This window comes from Protopterus annectens, chromosome 7.part0, assembly GCF_019279795.1.
Source record: "Protopterus annectens isolate FY-2018-M chromosome 7.part0, PAN1.0, whole genome shotgun sequence".
NCBI lineage: Eukaryota > Metazoa > Chordata > Ceratodontiformes > Protopteridae > Protopterus > Protopterus annectens.
Genome location: NC_056739.1, coordinates 392,414,007 through 392,436,550, shown reverse-complemented (window position 1 = coordinate 392,436,550; position 22,544 = coordinate 392,414,007). Strand labels below are relative to the sequence as shown.

At 43.7% G+C, this 22,544-nt stretch overlaps 1 protein-coding gene across 1 annotated transcript in view; it reads right to left on the bottom strand.

Annotated features, from left to right (window-relative positions):
- The window catches only part of SOX13 (SRY-box transcription factor 13), a 770,893-nt gene that overhangs the window by 639,534 nt on the left and 108,815 nt on the right, over window positions 1–22,544 (bottom strand). The gene's annotated exons all lie outside the window — the stretch shown is intronic.

Genomic DNA, 22,544 nt, shown 5'->3' with positions numbered 1-22,544 from the left:
AAAAAGATACTTATGAGCTTCAGGCACCCTGTAATACCTATCCGGCTTAACAGGAGCAGGAGGCAAAGAATCAGGATTAAGAGAAGCTTCCATAAAAACATCTTCCACTACATCCAAAACAGGAGGTATAGCCAAAGGCCTATGCTGGGGTAACAACAGAAATTCCCTAAGCCTTTCTCTGGAATCAGAGAAGTCCTGACCTTCCCACTTAAAATGCTCCCTCATGGAATGAAGAGTTTCTGAAAAAAAAAAATCCTCAGGAGGAGTAGCAGAAGGAGTAGAATCATCCACATCAGAATCAGAATAAGGAGAGTACTCCTGCAAGTCTTCAGAAGACTCAAACATCTGAAGCCTGCTCAAAACCCCCAGCTCAGGCTCCACCCTGGGCCTCTTATCAGGAGGGGCATAGAACCCTGATCAAAGTAATCAAATCTTCTGCCATTTTAAGCAAATGCTTCTTGGGCACAGTACCTGAAGAGCTAGGGTAACACTAACTGAAGCTAAACCTGGCCTGCCCCTGGGGAAGCCTTTGAAACAGAAGGAGAGGGCCTAGCCACCTTAGGAAGGGAGGGAGTATAGTAACATGAGAAGCCCCTCAGCCTGACTAGTCTCCTGAGAGGCCACATCTTGTAATAACAAGGTCTCCCCCTGGGAGCACAAAGAAACCTCTGGTGGAGCCACCGGCTCCACCGACACTTCTAAAGAACCGGCGTCTGGTACAGACGGTTCTTCTAGCCTAGGCTTAACTGCCTTGTCCTTGCGCTTCTTTGAAGAAGCGGGCGTCGGAGCATCCAACGGCATTTTATAGTTACACCGCTTCCCAAAGACTAACCTCGCACAATCCAACCTTCTCTTTATAGTGCATTTATTAAATCTAGCACAAGAGCAACAGCCAACAACGTCGTGCTCAGGCCCTAAGCAAGGAATACACAAAGTATGATAATCTTTATGCGGTATCTGTTTCCCACAAGAAATGCAATTATTAACTTTTTCTGACATCCGGTAAATGACTGAGGCAAGAAAAAAGTAAAATATTCCCCAACGGGGTACTTAGCCAACTTTGAACTCGGTCTGAAACTTCTAAATCGAAAAATCTCAGAACGCCAACCGGCACTTGCAACACTGCTTCTGCATCGGACCATGCGGCAAAAAAGACTGAGGATATCACGTCGGTCATGTGCATTTGTACCCTGGCGTCTTGACGTCAGTCAAATGCGCCCTGACCGACGTCAGCCTTATACTTTGATATTCGGGCCGACCGAGGACAGCGGACTACCCAAGTGTAAGGACTGCAGCAATGTGAGATGAAGAACATCTCCTGTTGCAGGCAGGGAATGAGGGTAATTATTGTTTCCAGACTGTAGCAATGTTGAGTCCAAACACTTTTTAGATACCATTGAAGTTTCCTCATATGCAGTCTTGCATATGGAATTAGCAGAATGCAGGATGCCATGAAGCCCAAAGACTGCAGAATTTTTCTTGCAGATAACTGAGTCTGTTTTGCCAACATTTTGAAATAAGTAGTCAGTTGCCTTTGTTTGTCTGGCATGAGATAAGCCATCTGGGCAGTTGTATTTAAGCTTGTACCCACAAATATGATCTCTTGAGAGGGTACTAGTTTCAATTTCTTTTCGTTTACTGTGTACCCTAGGCATGTTAGTAATCTTTTTACAAATGCCAGATACTGTAGTAGAATGTCCTTGTTCTCTGCTTGAATAAGGCAGTCGTCCAAGTAAGGATATATTTGTATTCCTCTTTGTCTGCAAAAAGCAATTACTGGAGCCAGGCATTTTGTAAAGACCCTGGGCTCAGTAGATAAGCCAAAGGGCAGTGCAGAGGCTTGGTAGTGCATTGAGCCAGCTATGAATGTGAGGTATCTTCTGCATGATTGTCTGATTAGACCTAAAAGAGGTATACCTGCATGTCCCAAAGTCATAAGCCAAGCCTTCTTGCCCAGCATGGGCAGAAGCTGCTGCAGAGTCAACATTTTGAATTTTGGAATATCCAGATATGTGTTTAGAATAGATAGAGCCAGTATTGGTCTCCAGGCTCTGTCCTTTCTGGGCACCAAGAACAGTCTTGAGTAAAATCCTTGCCCCTGCTCTTGCTGTGGTACTTGCTGAATGGCCCTCATGTCCATGAGGGATGAGACTTTCTTTTGTGCCTCTGCCCATTGATATTTTGGCAGGTCTGGCAAACCGTTTGCCCTTGGCAGGGCGTGAAAGTGAAACCTGTAGCCTTGTGACACTATATCCAAGACCCATTTGCCCTGGGATATTACGTGCCAATTTTGAGAAAAAAGTGCTAGTTTTCCCCCTAAAGGTGCTGCCAGAAGATAAGTGCTTGGCGCAGGCAGGGGGAAGTCATTGGGACTGTTTCCTGTATGGCTGTGATTTGTTTTCTCCGTTTCTGGAGGTAGAAGTACCCCATTGTTTAGACCTGTATGAGCCTTGGGGCTGGGATCTGCCTCTAGGGTGTCTGTATCTGCCTCTTTGTGGTCTGTCTGACACTGGAAAGGACCAATTCTTTGTTGGCCAGTGCCTGCTAAATCTTGGAGGCTGTACCTGTAAGAAATCCTTGACTGTTTGCATAGATTTAGCTTTGTCCTCCATTTTCTTCAACAACTCTTCTGCTTTAACACCAAACAAGGTATCATGCTGTAATGGAGCATCTAATAATTTTGCTTTAACATGATCAGGCAGATTCTGTTCCTTTAACCAAGCATGCCTCCTAATGACAGAACCGAATAGCGGCCCTGCAGGAGGCCTCCAGAGAATCAAAACCACATTGCAAAGTATGCTTTCCCACTTGTTCAGCTGCATGTAATAAATAGTACAGTTTTGTACCTACCATAAATGTAGATGTTCGAGTGTAAACACTGCTGCAGTCATTACACTTGGGTTATCCTGCCGTCAGGCGGTCCCGCAGTCAGCCAGAGTTCCAAAGTCTTGGTCCGGCATCGGTTGCTGTCGCCTCCTCCCGGACGTCAGTGCGACAGGGGTATATAAGATGCAGCTGACACCATTTTCTTCAGTTTTTCTTGCTCCAGATGTCAGGTGCCCCCAAATAGGTAGGCAATTCAAATTGCTAATAAAAAATACAAAAGAAAAGCAAACAACCATCTTTAGTTGCCAGCAAATACTCCCCATAGGAATAAAGGGCAGATGCCCTAGGTAAGTACCAGAAAGTAAGAGGGGAAGGAGGGAGGGTAACCTGGACTGCAGCAGTGTTTACACTCGAACATCTACATTTATGGTAGGTACAAAACTGTACTATGGTCATCGTGTTACACTGCTGCAGTCATTACACTTGGGTGGAATCCCAAAGCTGAGGTAGGGAGGCTGGATCTATAAGGCATTAGGGGTGGCTATAAGGCCCTGCAGTACAGCAGTGGCGAAGCCAGCTCTGGATTTGGAGTATAAAGGCAAATGGTAATGTTTGGTGAAGGTATGCACAGAACTCCATGTTGCTGCTTCCAAAATATCCTTGGTAGGTACTCCTCTGAGATAGGCAGTTGAAGTGGCTGTTGCCCTGATGGAGTGAGATCTAATGCTGCTAGGTACAGGTTTCCCATGGTGGGTATAGCAGAAACATATACAGTGTCCTATCCATTTTGAAATGGTCTGTTTTGAAATGGCTTTTCCCTGCGCTCCTGCAGCGTATGCTACCAATAGTTGCTCAGATTTCCTGAAAGCTTTGGTTTTGTCCAAGTAGAAGTGTAACGGTCTGTGAATGTCCAAAGAATGTAGTAGTCTCTCCCCTTTGTTCTATGGTTTTGGATAAAAAGTTGGCAAGTGAATAGTTTGGTTTAGAGCCACACTTGATACCACCTTTGGCATAAACGTAGGGTTTGTTCTTAAAGACACCCTGTCCTGGTGGAAGATGAGGAAAGGTTCCACTGCCATTAGTGCCTGTAATTCTGAAACTCTTCATGCTGATGTTATTGCCAGTAGCAGGGCAGTTTTCCAAGAGATGTATTTTAATTATGCTGTGTTAGCTGGCTCAAAAGGAGGTAAGGTTAATTTTTCCAAAACAAAATTGAGGTCCCAAGTTGGTGTAGGTGCTCTACGGGTTGGTCTTATGTTTTTAGCCCCTCTGAGGTACTGTTTGAGCAAAGGATTAGAAAATATTGGTGGATCCATCTTGTAATGAGCAGAGATAGCGGAGACGTGCATCTTGATGGATGAAAAAGAGAGGCCCTTGTCCAGCATCTCAGTTAAGTATTGAAGTATCTGAGGAATGTTTGGGACAAGAGAGTCAAGGCTGTGCTCTTGGTTCCAGGCACAGAATCTCTCCCATTTATCTGAATATGCTTTCCTGGTGCTAAGCCTTTTGGCCTCCAGAATGACATCCATAATAGCTTTGGAGAGAGGCATTGCTTGCTTGACTAAGGAATTTTCCATGCAGCTAGATTTAAGGTCTTTAGCTGGCTGTGAAGTACCTGATTGTTGTGCTGCGTCAGCAACTGTGGGATTTGAGGCAAAATCCAAGGTGGTTCTTGTGCTAAGTTCTTTAAGATTGGGTACCAGTGCTGGTGTGGCCAGTCTGGTGCAATCAGTATCATTTTTGGCTCTTCCTGCCTGGCTTTTATGAATACCTTTGGAAGGAGAGGTAAAGGAGGGAAAGCTTATACTTGTAGTTTTTTCCAGCTGAATGAGAGGGCATCCACTTTCCATGCTTGTGGATGGTAGCTCCTTGTGCAGAATTTCTGTAATTGGCAGTTCTTTGGGGAAGCAAACAGATCTATGTCCGGGCTCCACCATTTTTGTGTTATCATTCTGAATATTTATGGGTTCAGTTCCCATTCCTGTGGGTCCATAATATTTCTGCTTAGGTCGTCTGCCAGTGTGGTTTTCTCTCTTGGCAGGAATTGTGCTTGCAGATGAACTTGGTAGTTTGGAGCTGTGTTCCACAAGGTCATGGCTCGTCTGCAGAGGGGGCAGGAGTGTGTGCCCCCTTGCTTGTTTATGTACCACATAGCTGTGGTGTTGTCTGTCTTTAGTAGTAATTGTACTGGATGCAGTAGGTCCTTGAAAGCTATAATAGCATTTTGTACAGCTAGCATCTCTTTTTGATTGCTGTGGAGATGTCTTTGCATCTGTTGTCAGTGTCTGCCTGGCTGTGGGTTGAGTGAAAGGCTGTCCCTTGTTGAGGTGACAAGCTTGTGCCCACCATCGAAACTCCTGTTGTAGGCAAGGGATTAGTGGTATAACTGTTTCCAAACTTTGATAGTGTTGAGACCATATGCTCTTTAGGTACCATTGTAGTTTCCTCATATGCAGTCTGGCATATGGAATTAGTAGTATGCAAGATGCCATGTAGCCCAAGGCCTGCAGAATTTTTCTTGCAGGGAGTTGGGTCTTTGTTGCCATTAATTGAAAATATTGAGTCAGTTGTCCTTGCTTGTCTGGCGTGAGATAAGCCATCTGGGCCGTTGTGTTCAAGCTGGCACCCAGGAATATTATCTGTTGTGAGGGCACTAGTTTTGATTTCTTTTCATTTACTGTGTAACCCAGGCAACTTTTTTACGTACACCAGATGCTTTAGTAGAATGTCCTTGCTCTCTGCTTGAATGAGGCAGTCGTCCAGGTATGGGTAAATTTGAATTCCTTTTTGCCTGCAAAATAATTACTGGTGCCAGGCACTTTGTGAAGACCCTGGGCACAGTAGATAAGCCAAAGGGCAGTGCAGAGAATTGATAGTGCATTGAACAAGCTAGAAATCTGAGGTATCTTCTGCAGTTTTGTCTGACAGGGACATGCAGGTATGCCTCTTTGAAGTCCAAAGTCACGAGCCAAGCTTTCTTGCCCAGCATGGGAAGAAGCTGCTGTAGTGTCAACATCTTGTATTTTGGAACATCCAGGTAAGTGTTTAGTGAAGAAAGGTCCAGAATGGGTCTCCATGCTTTGTCCTTTCTGGGAACCAGGAAGAGTCTTAAGTAAAATCCTTGTCCTTGTTCCTGTGGTGGTACCTGTTGAACAGCTCTCATGTCCATGAGTGCTGTAATTTGTTTTTGAGCCTCTGCCCACTGATTTGGTGGCAGATTTGGCATTCCTTTTAGCCTTGGCAGGGTGTGAAAATGGAACCTGTAACCTTGAGATACAATGTTGAGAACCCATTTGTCTTTGGTGATGCAATGCCAGTTGTGATAGAAAAGTGCCAGTTTTCCTCCTAAGGGGGCTGCCAAGAGAGAGATGTTTGGCAGCTGCAGTGGAAAGGCATTGAGGTTGTTTTTTATAAGGTTGAGGCCTGTCTTTCCCTTCTTTCTGGCCTGGTGTACCCCATTGTCGAGGCCTGTAAGGACCTTGTGTCTGACCTCTACCTCTTGGACGTCTGTATCTGCCCCTTTGAGGTCTATCTGTGACTGGAAAGGACCAATTCTTTGTTGGCCAATTTCTGCTAAAACGAGGAGGCTGAACCTGTAAGAAATCTTTCACTGTTTGCATTTATCCTCCATCTTCTTTAATACCTCCTCTGCCTTAACTCCAAACAGCACATCACGCTGCAAAGGTGCATCCAATAATTTGACCTTAACATGTTCTGGTAACGTATGTTCTTTTAACCAAGCATGCCTTCTAATGACAGAGCCTGTAACTGCTGCTCTGCAGGAGGCCTCTAAGGAATCAAAACCACATTGCAAAGTATGTTTACCCACTTGTTCAGCATCTTTTGTTTCAACTGAGACATCAAAAATTGCTGATATTTTAGTATATGAAGCTGGCAATTCAAGGCTCTCATTGCTAAAGTAGCAGACGTATATACCTTCTTTCCCCATCTGTCTAATGCTCTGGAATCTCTGTCAGAGGGAACTGGGTTTTTGGCTGATGAGGCCTTAATCCCTTTGGGTCCCTGAGAAATAGTTTCAGGGTCAGCAACAGGGCTTTTGTACAGAAATTTGTGATAGTCAGGGACTCTGTAATATCTATCAGGTTTAACTGGGGATAGGGGTAAGGAGTCAGGGTTTAAACTGGGCTCAGTGTACACATCATCCACAATATCTAAAACTGGTGAGATAGCAAGGGGTCTGTGTTGAGGCAATAAAAGGAAGTCTGAGCCTTTTCTTGGATTCTGAGTAATCCTGGCCTTCCCAATGGAAATGTTCCTTCATGGTATGCAAGGTCTCCCCAAAGGAGTAATCCTCAGGCGGAGAGGCTGATGGAATTGATTCCTCAGCATCAGAATCCTCATAAGGGGGTAAAAAATATCCTAGGTCCGAGGAAGAGTCTGAGGAAATGGACACCTGGTCAGAAGATTCATAGTCTGCATCCTATCTGGGCTTTTTATCAGGAGGGGGATGGGACCCCCCAGATCAGGGTGATTAGGTCCTCGGCCATTTTTAGCATTTGCTTCTTAGGCATGGAAGCCTGTCCTAGAGAGAGTTGTGTCTGTTTCTTTGCTTTTAAGGGGGACTTAGACTTAGCAGAGGGTTTAATGGTTAACTGGGTAGGTCTAAAAACACCCTCTGTAGCTGCGGATTGTTCAGCTACTTCAGTTCCCTCTGTAGGGTTAGGATCGGTAAGCTGAAGCCCTAGTGCATCCAAAGGTCCAGCCAGCTCCACGAGGGAGTCGGAGGCGGTCTGTGGAAGCAGTCGTCAGGGGCTGCATAGGCACCTTGCTGAAAACCGGAGAACAGGCGACTGGCCTAGAAGAGGCCTCGTTGTCAGTTTTGGGCCTCGGATGCCTGTCCTTGTCCTTGCACTTTTTATGCATTGCAGTCGTCGGAATTTCCGACAGCATGGTGTAATTGAATTTTCTGCCAAAATAATGTCAGGCAAAATCAAACCGACGTTTAATAGTGCGCTTGTTAAACCTAGCACAAAACCGACAACCAGTGACGTCGTGGTCAGGGCCTAGGCATGGAATACAATAGGAGTGGAAGTCCTTATGAGGTATTTGCTTCCCACAAGAAATCCAGTTATTAACTTTTACTGACATCGGTCTGAGGCAAGAAAAAGTTTCCCCAATGGGGTACTTAGCTTTTTTAGAAGACTTTGTGTTAGAAAAATATGTATTAATGTGTGTATTAGCAATATGCTTAGTGCATTCAGAACTTGAAAAGGGTTAACACATTTATTCTATTTCATACTGCATAAATCTGTACAAACTGCAGTTGCTTTCTGACCTTGTACTGTTAGCTAAAATCTTGCTTGTGCCTTGGAAATTTACTGAGAAGCAGGTGATTTCTGCTTGCGTTAGGAAAATAATGAATAGAACAATACTACTTGTATGAAACTTAGACAAGAAGTTCCGCTGTGCCATGAGAAAATACACAGCTGTAGAAGTTACAGATAATTAGTACAAAGCCTGCTTGAAAATATGAACTGCAATCAGCATTTGCTTGTATCTGTATTAGAAAAGTAACTTGAAAAGTAACACTGTACAATAGACGCTTTTAAACGGATTAATAGTCACCAAGGCCAGGTTGTTTTTCTGAAAAGTTTCTCACAAATCTAGTCATGTCAGCAGAAAATCTGGAGTAACATCTGCTGTAGAACAATGCTAAAAGCTGTGTTTGATTACGTCAGCTTAGAAGGCCATGTCTTGTAAAATAGTATAAGAATCAACATATTTCCTGTTAGTAGTTAGACAAATCCTTGTATTTGCATGTTTTTGTCTCCTTGCTGCAAGTAAATTAAAGTGCCTTAACTGAACCTTATGTCTACTGGTCTTTGAAGTTTTTTCCTTTGACAGATTGGTCCTTTGGACCAGAAACCTTCACTTTGCCTCAGATCAGACAGGCCAGGTGGCTTGAAACCGTACGGGGAAAAAAACACATCGGTTCTTCTTATTTGAAAAGTCCCCAGACTGAATTGTCATACAAAAGAGGCCAGCCACTTTCTGATCTGCGACTGAAGGATGGGTTTACTCGAACCAGGTGATCAATCACGAAGGCTCAGGTAAGGTGAATCTACCTTCTTTTTCTGTTTTAGATCAGGGACTAGATTTGTATTTGTTCTGTTAAGACTTTATTTATAAGTCAGGGACAGAAAGATTACTGTCTTGTCATAGATCAGGGAAACAGAGCAGGTAGGCAGTCATTCTGAAGAGACTATAAAAATATCCGTGGTACCACGTTAAAAATAAGGTGTTACGTAACGATTAAAAAGGGTACAACAAAATGGGTAATAATTGTACAAAAAGGTCACAAAATCCACCGTTGACCGAAGACGCGAAATACATGCAGTCACAGCATGCTGATAATATTAAATACTACTCAAAATGGGTTAATAAGTATGAATTTGATGGTAAACTAGAAAAATCCTCACTTGTCAAACAGCTTAAAACCGATTTTAGAGGTCGGGTAAAAAAGCAACATCAATTAGGAATTCCTCAGGCACACAGGTGGCTTGAGGAAGTAAACCGAAGGGAAAAAAGAGTAATAATTCAAAAGCAATGTTTTTAGATAAGGAGGATAATAACTTAGTAACAGCATCAGCCCCTCCGCCTCCTTTACCAGAATATGAGGCAAGTGAACAAGTTAGTCCACCCCTGCGATATCCTACTGTCACTGTGAGTAGAGACACTACAAAAGCAAAACCGTTTGTTAGAGATCCCGTCGAGACCAGGTCTCGAACACGGGCAGGAAACTCGAAAGGGGACATTGAGTTCTATCAAATAGGTAGAAATTCACGATTTATGAGTGAAGAAGAAATATGCCCACTTATAGAAGTGCCTAATCCTCAAGCAGGGCAAGAAGGTCAGGACCCAACTATTCTAGTGTATAGACCCTGGACTCCGGAAGACATCCGGAAAGCCACTGTGGGAATTCCCCATCCAAAAGTTAATTTTAGAAAGTTCTTAGAAGATTTGCAAGTAATGAGGTGGAGTCATAATTTAAACGGAGAAAAGGTAGAAAAAGTAGTCAGACAAATTGCGGGACCAGATTGGCACATGATTAGTGGCGACTGGAATCCCTGTGATATTGCGCTCAGGCCCCTCCCACATAGCAGCACAGTGTTAGACAACAGAGTGAAAGGTCTTACAGACCGAATCTCTGAGAAATGGAAGCCTAGGGCGGACTGGACTTGCATTAATCAATGCATCCAACAGGAAGGTGAAGCTATTGACCGATATTATGCCAGACTATTAGAATGTTTTAATAACCATTGTGGAATGCAGGTTCCTGAAGATCAGACACACGATTCCCCGTATGAGCAGCAGTTAAAGAATGCATTTTTGAAAGGCAGTATTGCACCTATAAGCAGTTGTATTACAAAACACATGGTAGATCCTTGTACAAGCAGGTTACAATCATTGCTTGAATATGCTAGGCATGCCAAAAGGCATTTTAATAGCAAAAAGAAAAAGAAAGCCCAAGTATTTTCTGTAGAAGATGGAGCAGAAGTTTATATAGTACAGTCCGGGAAAAGGGCAAGAAAAATGCCCAGGGAAACAAACAATCTGATCAACGATCAGAGGACTTTGAAAGGCGAAAGAAAAGGGGTGAATGTTTTAAATGTGGTAAGAAAGGACACTTGGCAAGGGATTGCAAGAAAAACAAGAAGGCAACCACGGAGGATAAGGAGGGTGAGGACTGACTACATGGTAGTCAGGAATCACTAGAAGGGGATAGTAGAGAAAGGACAAATGAGAATGTGATAGAGGGAGTAGAGAATGTGACAGAAGAAATAGAGGAAGTGCAAGAAGTCACGGATAGTGAAGAAAATGAAATAGTGGATTTGGCTTTATTGAGCTTAGAGCTCTATTTAGCAGACATGAAAAGTACAGTTTTGTACCTACCATAAATGTAGATGTCCGATAGGTATGCATCTGCAGTCATAACATATGGGTTGTCCTGCCTCAGGCAGCCCTTCGGTCGGCCGGATTCCAAAGTCTGGGTCTGGCCTCGGCTGATGTCGCACTTTCCCCGACGTCAGAGCGTCTGGGGTATAAAAGCATCAGCAGACACCATTTTCCTCAGTTTTTCTTGCCCCAGATGCCAGGTGCCCTCTAGGAAGGCTAAATTTGGATAAATGCAATAGAATTCCAAACATTTGCAAAATTATATATATATATATATATACACATATACATATACATGTATATACAAACAAATACACCATAATGGATTCCCCCAGCTAGCTAAAAGAGGGGTAAACACCCTAGGAATACCACAGAGGGGTAGGAGGGAGGGTAAACCTGACTGCAGATGCATACCTATCGGACATCTACATTTATGGTAGGTACAAAACTGTACTATGTCCTTCAAGGATGCATCTGCAGTCATAACATATGGGTAGAATACCATAGCCAATCTGGGGAGGAGGTACTAAGAAAAGATGGTGTAGTTAAGATCCCCTGCAGGACTGCAGTAGCAAAGCCTGCTCTGGATCTGGAGTATAAAGGTAGATTGTAATGTTTGGTAAATGTATGCACGGAGCTCCAAGTAGCAGCTTCTAAAATGTCCTTGGTAGCCACCCCTCATAGGAAGGCTGTAATGGTGGCCATGGCCCTTGTGGAATGAGGCCTGATGTTTGCAGGAACTGACTTTCCATGAAAGGAGTAACAAAATTGAATGCAATTTCCTATCCATTTTGAAATTGTCTGTTTGGAAATTGCTTTTCCTTGCACCCCGGCAGCATATGCTACAAATAGTTGGTCAGTTTTTCTGCTACTTTTAGTTCTGTCCAAGTAGTAGCGTAGTTGTCTGTGTATATCCAGGGTGTGCAGAAGTTTTCCCCCTCTATTCTGTGGATTTGGGAAGAACATAGGCAAGTGAATATCTTGGTTCAAGGATACCCTAGATACCACCTTTGGCATAAAAGTAGGATTAGTTCTTAGTGTAACTCTGTCCTGATGGAAGATAAGAAATGGCTGTACTGCCATTAATGCTTGTAACTCAGATACTCTTCTTGCTGAAGTTATTGCCAGAAGGAATGCAGTTTTCCAAGACAGAAACTGTAGATCTGCTGATGCTGCTGGTTAAAAGGGAGGAAGTGTTAGTTTCTCCAAGACAAAGTTGAGATCCCAAGCAGGTAAAGGGGGTTTTCTTGGAGGTTTGATATTTTTGATCCCTCTCAGAAATTGCTTGAGGAGAGGGTGTGAGAAGATAGGTGGATCCACATTGTATTCTGCTGAAATTGCTGAGGCATGAATCTTAATGGAAGAATAGGAAAGGCCATTGTGGAACAGTTCTGCTAAGTATTCCAGAATATGTGTCATGCTTGCCACTGTCACATCTAAGCCTTTTGATGTGTTCCAAAAGAAAAATCTTTTCCATTTAGCTGAGTATGTCTTCCTTGTGGAAGGCCAGCGAGCTTCCATGATAATGTCCTTCACTCTCTGTGATAAAACATTTTGTTTTGGATTTAAGGGATTTTCCAGGCAGTTAGCTGCAATGTTTTTAAGTTGGGATGCATGATCTTGAAATTGTTCTGCGTCAGAAGAAGAGGCCATAGGGGGAGAGGCCATGGTTTTGCCTGTGACATGCTCCTCAATAGTGGATACCAGTGTTGCCTTGGCCAGTCTGGAGCTATCAGAATCGCTCTTGGCTGTTCCTCCCTGATCTTCAGTAGAACCTTGTACATTAAAGGGAGAGGTGGGAAGGCATATACTTTTAGAGTTTTCCAGCTGAAAGAGAGAGAGTCCACCCTCCATGCTTGTGGGTGGTATGTCCTTGAGCAGAATATCTTCAGTTGATGGTTGAGGGGGGAGGCGAACAGTTCCATCTCCGGCGTTCCCCATGCCTTTGTTATGAGTTGGAAGATGTCTGGGTGCAGCATCCATTCGTGTGCATCCATGGTAGTTCTGCTTAAGCTGTCTGCCAGTGTATTTTCCTTTCCTGGCACGAACTGGGACTGCAGTTGGATATTGAGTTTCAGGCATAGCTCCCATAGATTCATAGCCAGCCGGCATAGAGGGTAGGAGTGTGCCTCCTGCTTGTTTATGTACCACATGACCGTGGTGTTGTCTGTCCTTATTAACAGGTGGCCTTGATGGAGGAAGGGTTTGAAAGCCTCGATTGCATGCATCACTGCCAGCATTTCCTTTTGGTTTATGTGCATGTGTAGCTGTCCTTGAGACCATAGGCCTTGGATACATTTGCCCTCCATGTGTGCTCCCCATCCTCGGTCTGAAGCGTCCGTGGTGATGGTTTGTTTTGTTTTTGGTTTGTTGAAAAGCAACCCTCTGTTGGACTGGCAGGCCTGAGCCCACCACAGGAATTCCTTTTGAAGGCAAGGAATGATTGGTATCAAAGTTTCCAAACTGTGACTGTGTTGAGACCATACACTCCTTAGATACCATTGTAATTTTCTCATATGCAGCCTGGCCTGTGGTATCAGAATTATGCAGGATGCCATGTAACCCAGGGCCTGCAGGATTTTACTTGCAGTAAGCTGAGCTTGTCCTGTCAGATTCATGAAGTAATCCGGAAGTTGTTTTTGTTTTTCTTCTGTGAGAAAGGCCATTTGGGTGGTTGTGTCTAGATCCGCACCCAGAAAGGTTATCCTTTGGGATGGAACCAGTCTTGATTTTTGGATGATGACTGTGTATCCCAATGACTGTAGTAGGTGGATGGCATAGGCCAAGTCTTTTATCAAATTTACCTTGTTGTCCGCTTGTATAAGGCAGTCGTCCAGATAAGGGTAGATTTGAATCCCCTGTAGTGTGCAGTGTGCAATTACTGATGCCAGGCATTTCGTGAATACTCTGGGCACAGTAGATAAGCCAAAGGGCAATGCTGAGAATTGATAATGCTCTAATCCTGCAAGAAATCTGAGGTGTCTTCTGCAGTTTGGTCGAATAAGGACGTGCAGGTATGCCTCCTTGAGATCTAGAGTCACCAGCCAAGACTCCTTGCCCAACATGGGAAGAAGTTGCTGTAGGGTCAGCATCTTGAATTTTGGCACAATGAGGTAAGTATTCAGTGTGGACAGGTCGAGAATAGGCCTCCATTGATTTTCTTTTCTTGGTACAAGGAATAGTCTGGAGTAAAATCCTTGGCCTTGTTCTGAAAGTGGTACCTTTTCTATAGCTTTCATTTGAAGCAAGTTGTTGATCTGCTTTAAAGCCTCTGCCCTCCGACTTGGTGGTAGGTTTGGCATTCCGTTTCTCTTTGGCAAAGTGTGGAAGTGGAACCTGTATCCTTTGTCTATTATTTGCAGTGTCCATGTGTCCCTTGTAATATAATGCCAATTTTTTGAGAATAAAGCTAGCTTTCCGCCCAAGGGTGCTTCCAGTTGAGCCCTGGTGGGCGGAATCAGAGTAAAGTCATTGAGCCTGTCCTGGTGTAGTAGTTGTTGCTGCTGTTGCACTACCTCTCTGGTTGGCAGGCTGCCACTGCCGGCCTCTGTAGGAGCCCCTGGATTGGCCTCTGCCTCTGGGTCATCTGTTCCTGCCTCTCTGGGCTCTGTCCGAGTCTGGGAAGGACCAATTTTTAGTAGGCCAGTTTCTGCTGAATCTCGGTGGTTGTACTTGTAGGTAATCCTTAACTGTTTGCACAGATTTTGCCTTTTCTTCATACTTTAAGACCTCCTGAGCAGAGGAGCCAAATAAATTTTGTTTCTCCATTGGAGCATCCAGGAGTTTAGCTTTAACATGGTCTGGCAAAGATTGTTCCTTCAGCCAGGCATGCCTACGAATAACTGCCCCAGTCATAGCTGACCTAAATGAAGCCTCCAATGCATCATAACCACACTTTAAGAAATGATTACTAACCTGCTGTGAGTTGTGTACCAAATCCTGAAGGGATTTATGGTCAAGGGGCTCAGGAGAAGAAAGCTTCTTGTTCAGTTCATCTAACAAATACTCTTGGTACTGTATCATATGAAATTGACAATTTAGTGCCCTGACGGAAAGAGTTGCAGTAGTATATACCTTCTTTCCCCATCTCTCTAAAGCTCTAGACTCTCTTTCAGAAGGTAGAGGATTTTTGGCAGTGGCAGCCGCAACCCCTTTAGGGCCCAGAGTAATAGTTTCTGGGTCTGCAGAGTGGGCTTTATACAGATGGAAATGAGAATCCGGGACCCTGTAGTATCTCTATCAGGTTTGGCAGGGGCCGGGGGGAGAGTATCAGGGGCTGTACTGACATCATTGTACACATCATCAATTACATTCAAAACAGGAGGTATAGCTAAGGGCCTATGCTGAGGCAAATGTAAAAAGGTCCTTAATCTTTTTCTAGAATCAGAGAATTCCTGACCTTGCCATTGAAAATGCTCTCTCATGGAGTGTAGAGTCTCACCAAAGGAAAACTCTTCAGGAGGGAGGTCAAGGGATAGATTCTTCAGCATCAGAATCCTCATAAGGTGAATAAGCCTCCTCCTGGTGGTCTGACAACTCAGAACCATCCGTGGACTCATCTGAAGAGTGTGGGTCAGAAGGCTCAGTCCTGGGCCTTTTGTCTGGTGGAGGGTGAGAGGCCCTGTCCGGGTGAGGTTGTGAACCTCTAATTAAAGAAATAAGGTCCTCTGCAAGGCTAAGGATCTGAGAACTAGAGGAAGGCCTCTGGGAGGTAGTCTTGGGAGGCAAAGTTTTAGAGAGTTTAGCAGCTTTAGCCCTAGAAAAGGCCTTAATGGACATAGAAGCAGGGGGCCTAGCTGCCCCACGTGCAGGAGTAGATATGTCCAAAGGTATGGTGTCGGACATATCCTGGACACTGGTTTCGGTAGGTAGCTTGGTAGCCGACTCAGCCGGGGCCTCCCGGGCTGCGGTGGTCGGTTGAGTGGATTCGGATGAAGGAATCTCCGAGGACTCTGTTTCGGCCGAAACCAAGACACTCGCGGTAGGCCTTACCGTGGTTTCAGCCGAAACCGCGGGCCGCGAGTGTCGGACCTTGTCTTTCCGTTTTTTCACCAAATGTGATGTCGGAGTCTCCGACGGCATTTTATATGCAAAACTAGCCCCAAAAAATTCCTCTGCAAACTCCGACCGACGTCTAAGAGTTCGTCGGTTGAAGGAAGCACAGGCTGAACAGGACGATACGTCATGGTCTGGGCCTAAGCAAGGAAGGCAGTAGGAATGGAAATCCTTATGAGGTATTTGTTTCCCACAAGTTAAACAATTATTTACTTTATCTGACATCGGCTGAGGCAAGAAATAGTCCCCAATGGGGTACTTAGCTTTTTCGAAGTCTTCGGTAGCTGAAATCACTGGATCTGACTGACCGGCACTTGCGAACAGCTTCTGCTTCGGGCACCGCGCAGCAAGAAAGACTGAGGAAAATGGCGTCGGCTGATGCTTTTATACCCCAGGTGCTCTGACGTCGGGGAAAGTGCGACATCAGCAGAGGCCAGACCCAGACTTTGGAATCCGGCCGACCGAAAGGCTGCCTGAGGCAGGACAACCCATATGTTATGACTGCAGGTGCATCCTTGAAGGACATCCAGAAGTTACACTCATGGTAGAAGGGAGGGAAGTCAGATTCTTGTGCAACTCAGGGGCATCACGGACCCTGGTACACCCCTCCAAACTGCCAGAGAATTCAGAGTCACCTGATTACATATTAGTGAAAGCAGCTAATGGACAGCTGTATCGGGAGCCCCTCTCCCATAATATTGTGATAACTGATCCTGTTTCAGGATTGACCCAGAAAAGCAAAATTGTTGTATCTGCAAAATGCCCAGTAAACCTCTTGGGCAGAGACCTTATGCAGCTATTTGGTATAGCAGTAGTTCCGACTATGCAGGGTATGGAAGCACAGTGACAAATCGGAGGGTGAAATGTTTTATTGGTACAGCCAGGACTTGGTTACAACTGGTCCAGGGGCAGTGACCGAGGAGTTGATGAACATAGCCATCAGCAAGTTCCCCTCCCTTGACATTGATAAACAGCATTTTTGCACTGTACTCTGTATTATTGTAATACACCAGGACCTGATAAGGAATATGAGCAAGAATTGTTTAGAAATCGTGCAAACAGATTGGTATTACGTAATCTGTACTGGGACACAGAAGGGAACAGTGTAGCCAGCTGTTCATTGCTCCTTGCACTCTATAAATCTAGATTACCACATGTTAGCTTGACTAAGGACAAGAATGTAAAAAGGGTAGACTTAGGAGAAAAAGTCACGAGATGGGAAAAACAGACAGAGTTAGAACTGTCAGAACAGGGAATACAAATGCAGAAGCTGAATTGGATAACTCAGACCCACCCAGCTGTACACTTGCAGTCTAGCAAGGACAGCTGATTGGCACTCCTATTGAAGGAGGAAGAGAATGCCTTACAGAATATACCAGAAAATCTCTGGTCGACAGGAAAATCAGATGTAGGACTTACTTGTACAGTGGGACCAGTTACTATTACGCCAAAGTCAGCATTCAGACCACAAAAGAGACAGTATCCCTTAAGAAAAGATGCAGAGGTAGGAATCAAACCTATTATAGCAGCTTTACTTAATGAAGGGGTGCTGGTGGAATCTCCTGATTCACCATGTAACACACCCTTATTTCCTGTTAAGAAAGCGAATGTAGAGTGGCATATGGTCCAAGATTTACAAGCTGTAAATGACGCAGTAATACCAAGGGCACCTACGGTGCCAGACCCACACACACTGTTGAACTATTTAAAACCTCAACAGAAATATTTTTCTGTGGTAGATATCAGCAATGCGTTCTTTTCGATACCAATACACCCTGACAGACAGCATTGGTTTGCATTCACATTTCAGGGGAAAAGGTATACATATACGCGACTACCACAGGGGTATTGTGAAAGTCCAACAATATTCTCACAAGAAATAGCAAGCAACTTGGCGGGATTTACCCCACCAAGAGGTAGTCAGATTCTGCTTTATGTTGACGATATCCTGCTGCTGCCCCCCACCCAGCAAGACTGTAAAGAAGATACCATAGCGCTATTACAATTTTTAGCCACTGAAGGACATAAGGTAAACAAAAATAAACTGCAGCTTTGGAAAAAACAAGTTAAATACCTAGGATATGTAATATCCAAGGAAGGTAGGACATTAGATGAGGACAGAAAAATAGTGATTTTACAAGCACCAAAACCCACAATCAAGAAGGAAATGTCCTTCCTCGGTATGACTAATTTTTGTCGGAGTTGGATTCCAAACTATGCCTTGGAATCTGCACAGTTGACTAATCTGATTTATAAAAAGCCTATGGCAGCACAGGATTTGATACAATGGACACCAAAAGCAGAATCTGCTTTCTGCAAACTGAAACAGTTAATAGCGTCCTCATTAGTTTTGGGAATACCAAACTATCAAACGTTTTTTCCAAACTGTAGATTGTAAACAAGGTTATATGACATCAGTGTTAACACAGCTGCATGGGGACAAGCAACGCCCTATTGCTTATTATTCATCACAACTGGACTCAGTGGCACGGTCTTTACCTCACTGTGTACAAGCAGTAGTTGCAGCTGCAATGGCAGTACAGGCTTCAGCCTCATAAGTGTTGTTCCACCCTCTCACATTGAGAGTGCCTCATGCAGTCGCGATTATTTTACTACAAGAGAAGGTAGCATATCTTTCCCCTGCTAGGCATCTTTCCTGTATGACTATATTGTTGAGCCAACCTCATATGACAATCGAATGATGTACGACTTTGAACCCTTCTACCTTGCTCCCAACCCCTGCAGATGGCACACCACACAGCTGCCTGCAGGTGAATGAGCAAAAGACACTGCCTAGAAAAGATCTTACGGATGTTCCCTTGGTTGATGCCAAGGTGACATACTACGTGGACGGCTCATGCAAAAGGGGTCCTGCAGGACAGAACCTAGTAGGATATGCAGTAGTTTCTGACACAGACATTATAGAAGCGAAATCTGTACCACATAGTTTATCTGCACAGGCAGCAGAATTGATTGCCTTGACATGGGTATGTACCTTAGCAAAGGATAAATGTGTAAACATTTTTACTGACAGCCAGTATGCTTTTTCTACTGTACATGTTTTTGCGCAACAGTGGAAAAATCGAGGAATGATAACATCTACTGGCAAACCAATCAATCATGCACAGTTTATTTTAGATCTTTTAGAATCTATTCAACTACCTCAGAAAGTAGCTATTTGTAAATGCACAGCTCATACCAAGCAACAGGACAGGATTTCAAAAGGTAATGTGAGAGCTGATACAGCTGCAAAGCAGGCAGCTTCAGAAGTATTTCTTTTGAATGGGGAACTACAACCAGACTCAGAAATGTTGAGGACAATGCAAACACTTACTACGCAAACTGAAAAACAAAGATGGGTAAAACGAGGAGCAATTCTCAAAAAGGGGCTGTACATCTCTAAAGAAGGGAAACAGATATTGCCGTCTAATTTCTTTAGATCTGCAGCTTTGTTGAGCCATGGGCAGAACAACCCTTTCCTCAGAAGTATTGCATAATCATCCTGTTAACTGTATTTGTGACAATAATATTTTTGTTGTGGCCTTTTCTTTTCCCAGCCACACAGACTGAACTGAATAAACGTGAAGCGTTACTCATAAACTGGCATCCAAACTTTAACACTTACCAGGCAATTAAATATGTGTATGCTGAGACTTTCAATGTTTCGAATTGCTGGATTTGCACAGCATTGCCGACAGCATATGGGGGGGTTATTAATGACTACAGTCCCCCTAGGGGTCAATGAGACCTGGGAGAACTTGATTTATGATACCTCAACCATTACAGCACAAGATAAAATAGCATTGCACTTGTCTGTTCCACAAAAGGGAACTGTGTGTTTTTATAAAAATGATACTGTTCAGGTGGGTTGGAGCAATTGCAATGTGACTGTTCCTTATAGAGGTTACGCAAAAGGTAACAAAGTAGATCTTTATTGTAATACAAACTAGGATTCATTTCTTGGATTGATGCACAAAACACTTGTAAAACATAACTCTGTTCTTTATAAACCACTATCTATAACTGATAGAAAAATGTTTCATGCAGGGAGAGTGTACATTCATAGCAAGGTTACTACTAAAGTAGAGGATTATTATTTTGTGTGCGGCAGAAAGGCATACAAATGGTTACCTGAGAATTGGTCCAGCAGTTGTTTTTTGGGTTACCTGGTTCCGGCCATATGACACACTGCAGTTTTGCCTCATGGAAAAATTTGAAATGTCCGAGAAGTCATCAAGAAACCTGTAAATCCAGTGGGACATATCAATGCATGTTGGAAAGACCATCACTCTCTAGGTAAAGGACTGACACACATGGACTTGAGTGATAGCGTTATATCATGGGCAGGCATATTACCAGCATATGAAGCAGTGAAATCGATCTGGGAGCTGAGAAAACTGACTTCTCGAAGTAATGAGCAATGCAACTTTTTCTGCTCTCGAATTGGTGACTGATGAACTGAATGCTATGAGAACTGTAGTGCTCCAAAACTGCATGGCTCTCGACTTCACCCTAGTGGCGAGAGGTGGTACGTGCGATTTCATCCAAGAAGAATGCTGTTCGTATATTCCTGACCATAAACACGAGATAGACAATCATCTTGAGGTAATTCAGCAAGTGTCGGCCATGACCAAACCAGGCCCAAACCCACTGACAGACTTTTTACAGAAATGGTTTGGGGGGTGGGGTACCATCTTAATGAACATCCTGATTGCCATTTGTGTAGGTATGCTCCTAGGTATGCTCCTACTGGGAGTATGTGTTTGTTGTGGTATCCCTGAATGAAAAGACTGATTTAAAGACCTTATAGACATGTCAGTTTCTGAAACCTTATATCAAAGTACTGAGTTTGAAGAACTGTTAAAAGACTAAAAAGCTTTCATAAGTTTAAACTGAATGACTCTCTTAACTGCAAATCCTGAGTGGAAGAGGTTAGGAGAAGAAAACAAACTGTTCATGCTTATTTTGAAAGTAGAATAAAAGTATTAATAGGGGGGAAATGTTAGAAAAATATGTATTAATGTGTGTAATAGCAATATGCTTAGTGCATTCAGAGCTTGAAAAGGGTTAACACATTTATTCTATTTCATACTGCATAAATCTGTACAAACTGCAGTTGCTTTCTGACCTTGTACTGTTGGCTAAAATCTTGCTTGTGCCTTGGAAATTTACTGAGAAGCAGGCGATTTCTGCTTGCGTTAGGAAAATAATGAATAGAACAATACTACTTGTATGAAACTTAGACAAGAAGTTCCGCTGTGCCATGAGAAAATACACAGCTGTAGAAGTTACAGATAATTAGTACAAAGCCTGCTTAAAAATATGAACTGCAATCAGCATTTGCTTGTATCTGTATTAGGAAAGTACCTTGAAAAGTCACACTGTACAATAGACGCTTGTAAACGGATTAATAGTTACCAAGGCCAGGTTGTTTTTCTGAAAATTTTCTCACAAATCTAGTCAGCAGAAAATCTGGAGTAACATCTGCTGTAGAACAATGCTAAAAGTTGTGTTTGATTACGTCAGCTTAGAAGGCCATGTCTTGTAAAATAGTATAAGAATGAACATACTTCCTGTTGGTAGTTAGACAAATCCTTGTCTTTGCTTGTTTTTGTCTCCTTGCTGCAAGTAAATTAAATTAAAGTGCCTTAACTGAACCTTACGTGTATTGGTCTTTGAAGTTTTTTCCTTTAACACTTCGGTTCTGGATTAAGAATGAAAATCTCAGGAGTCGGCCGACCGGCATTTGCGAACTGCTTCTGCTTCGGGCACCGCACGGCAAGAAAGACTGAAGAAAATGGCGTCGGCTGCATCTTATATACCCCTGTCGCACTGACGTCAGGGAGGAGGTGACAGCAACCGACGCCGAACCAAGACTTTGGAACTCTGATCGACTGCGGGACCGCCTGACGGCAGGATAACCCAAGTGTAATGACTGCAGCTAGTGTAACACGATGAACATCCTGCATTTCTTTGTTTTCTGCACATTCAGAATTTATCAACATTTTCTGTTTAAGCAGTGACATAATATATTGCTGATATTTAAGCATATAAAATTGACAATTTAAAGCCCTTATAGCCAAGGTAGCAGAAGTGTAAATCTTTTTTTCCCATCTGTCCAGTGCCCTAGAATCCCTGTCAGAGGGGGTAGGGTTTTTTGCAGTGGAATCCTTGACCCCTTTGGGACCCTGAGAGATAGTTTCTGGGTCAGCAGCAGGGTTCTTAAACAGCAGCAGGGTTCTTAAAAAGAAATTTATGTGAATGAGGAACCCTGTAGTATCTGTCTGGCTTAACAGGAGCTGGAGGTAAAGAGCCAGGAGTCAGACTGGACTCTGAAAATACATTATCTACAATGTCTAACACAGGTGGAATAGTAAGGGGCCTGTGCTGAGGTAGTAAAAGGAAGTCTCTGAGCCTTTTCTTAGATTCTGAATAATCTTGGCTCTCCCAGTGGAAATGCTCCATCATGGTATGCAGAGTTTCCCCAAAGGAATAATCCTCAGGAGGAGAGGTTGAAGGGACAGATTCTTCAGCATCAGAATCCTCATAGGGAGGAAGAGAGTATTCCTGATCAGAAGAGGAATCAGAAGAAATGGAAATCTGATCTGAAGATTCACATTCTGTCTCTTGCCTAGGCCTCTTATCAGGAGGGGGATGGGAACCCCTGATCAAAGTAATTAGGTCTTCGGCCATTTTGAGTATCTGTTTTTTAGGCATGGAGGCCTGTCCATGGGGCTGTTGTACTT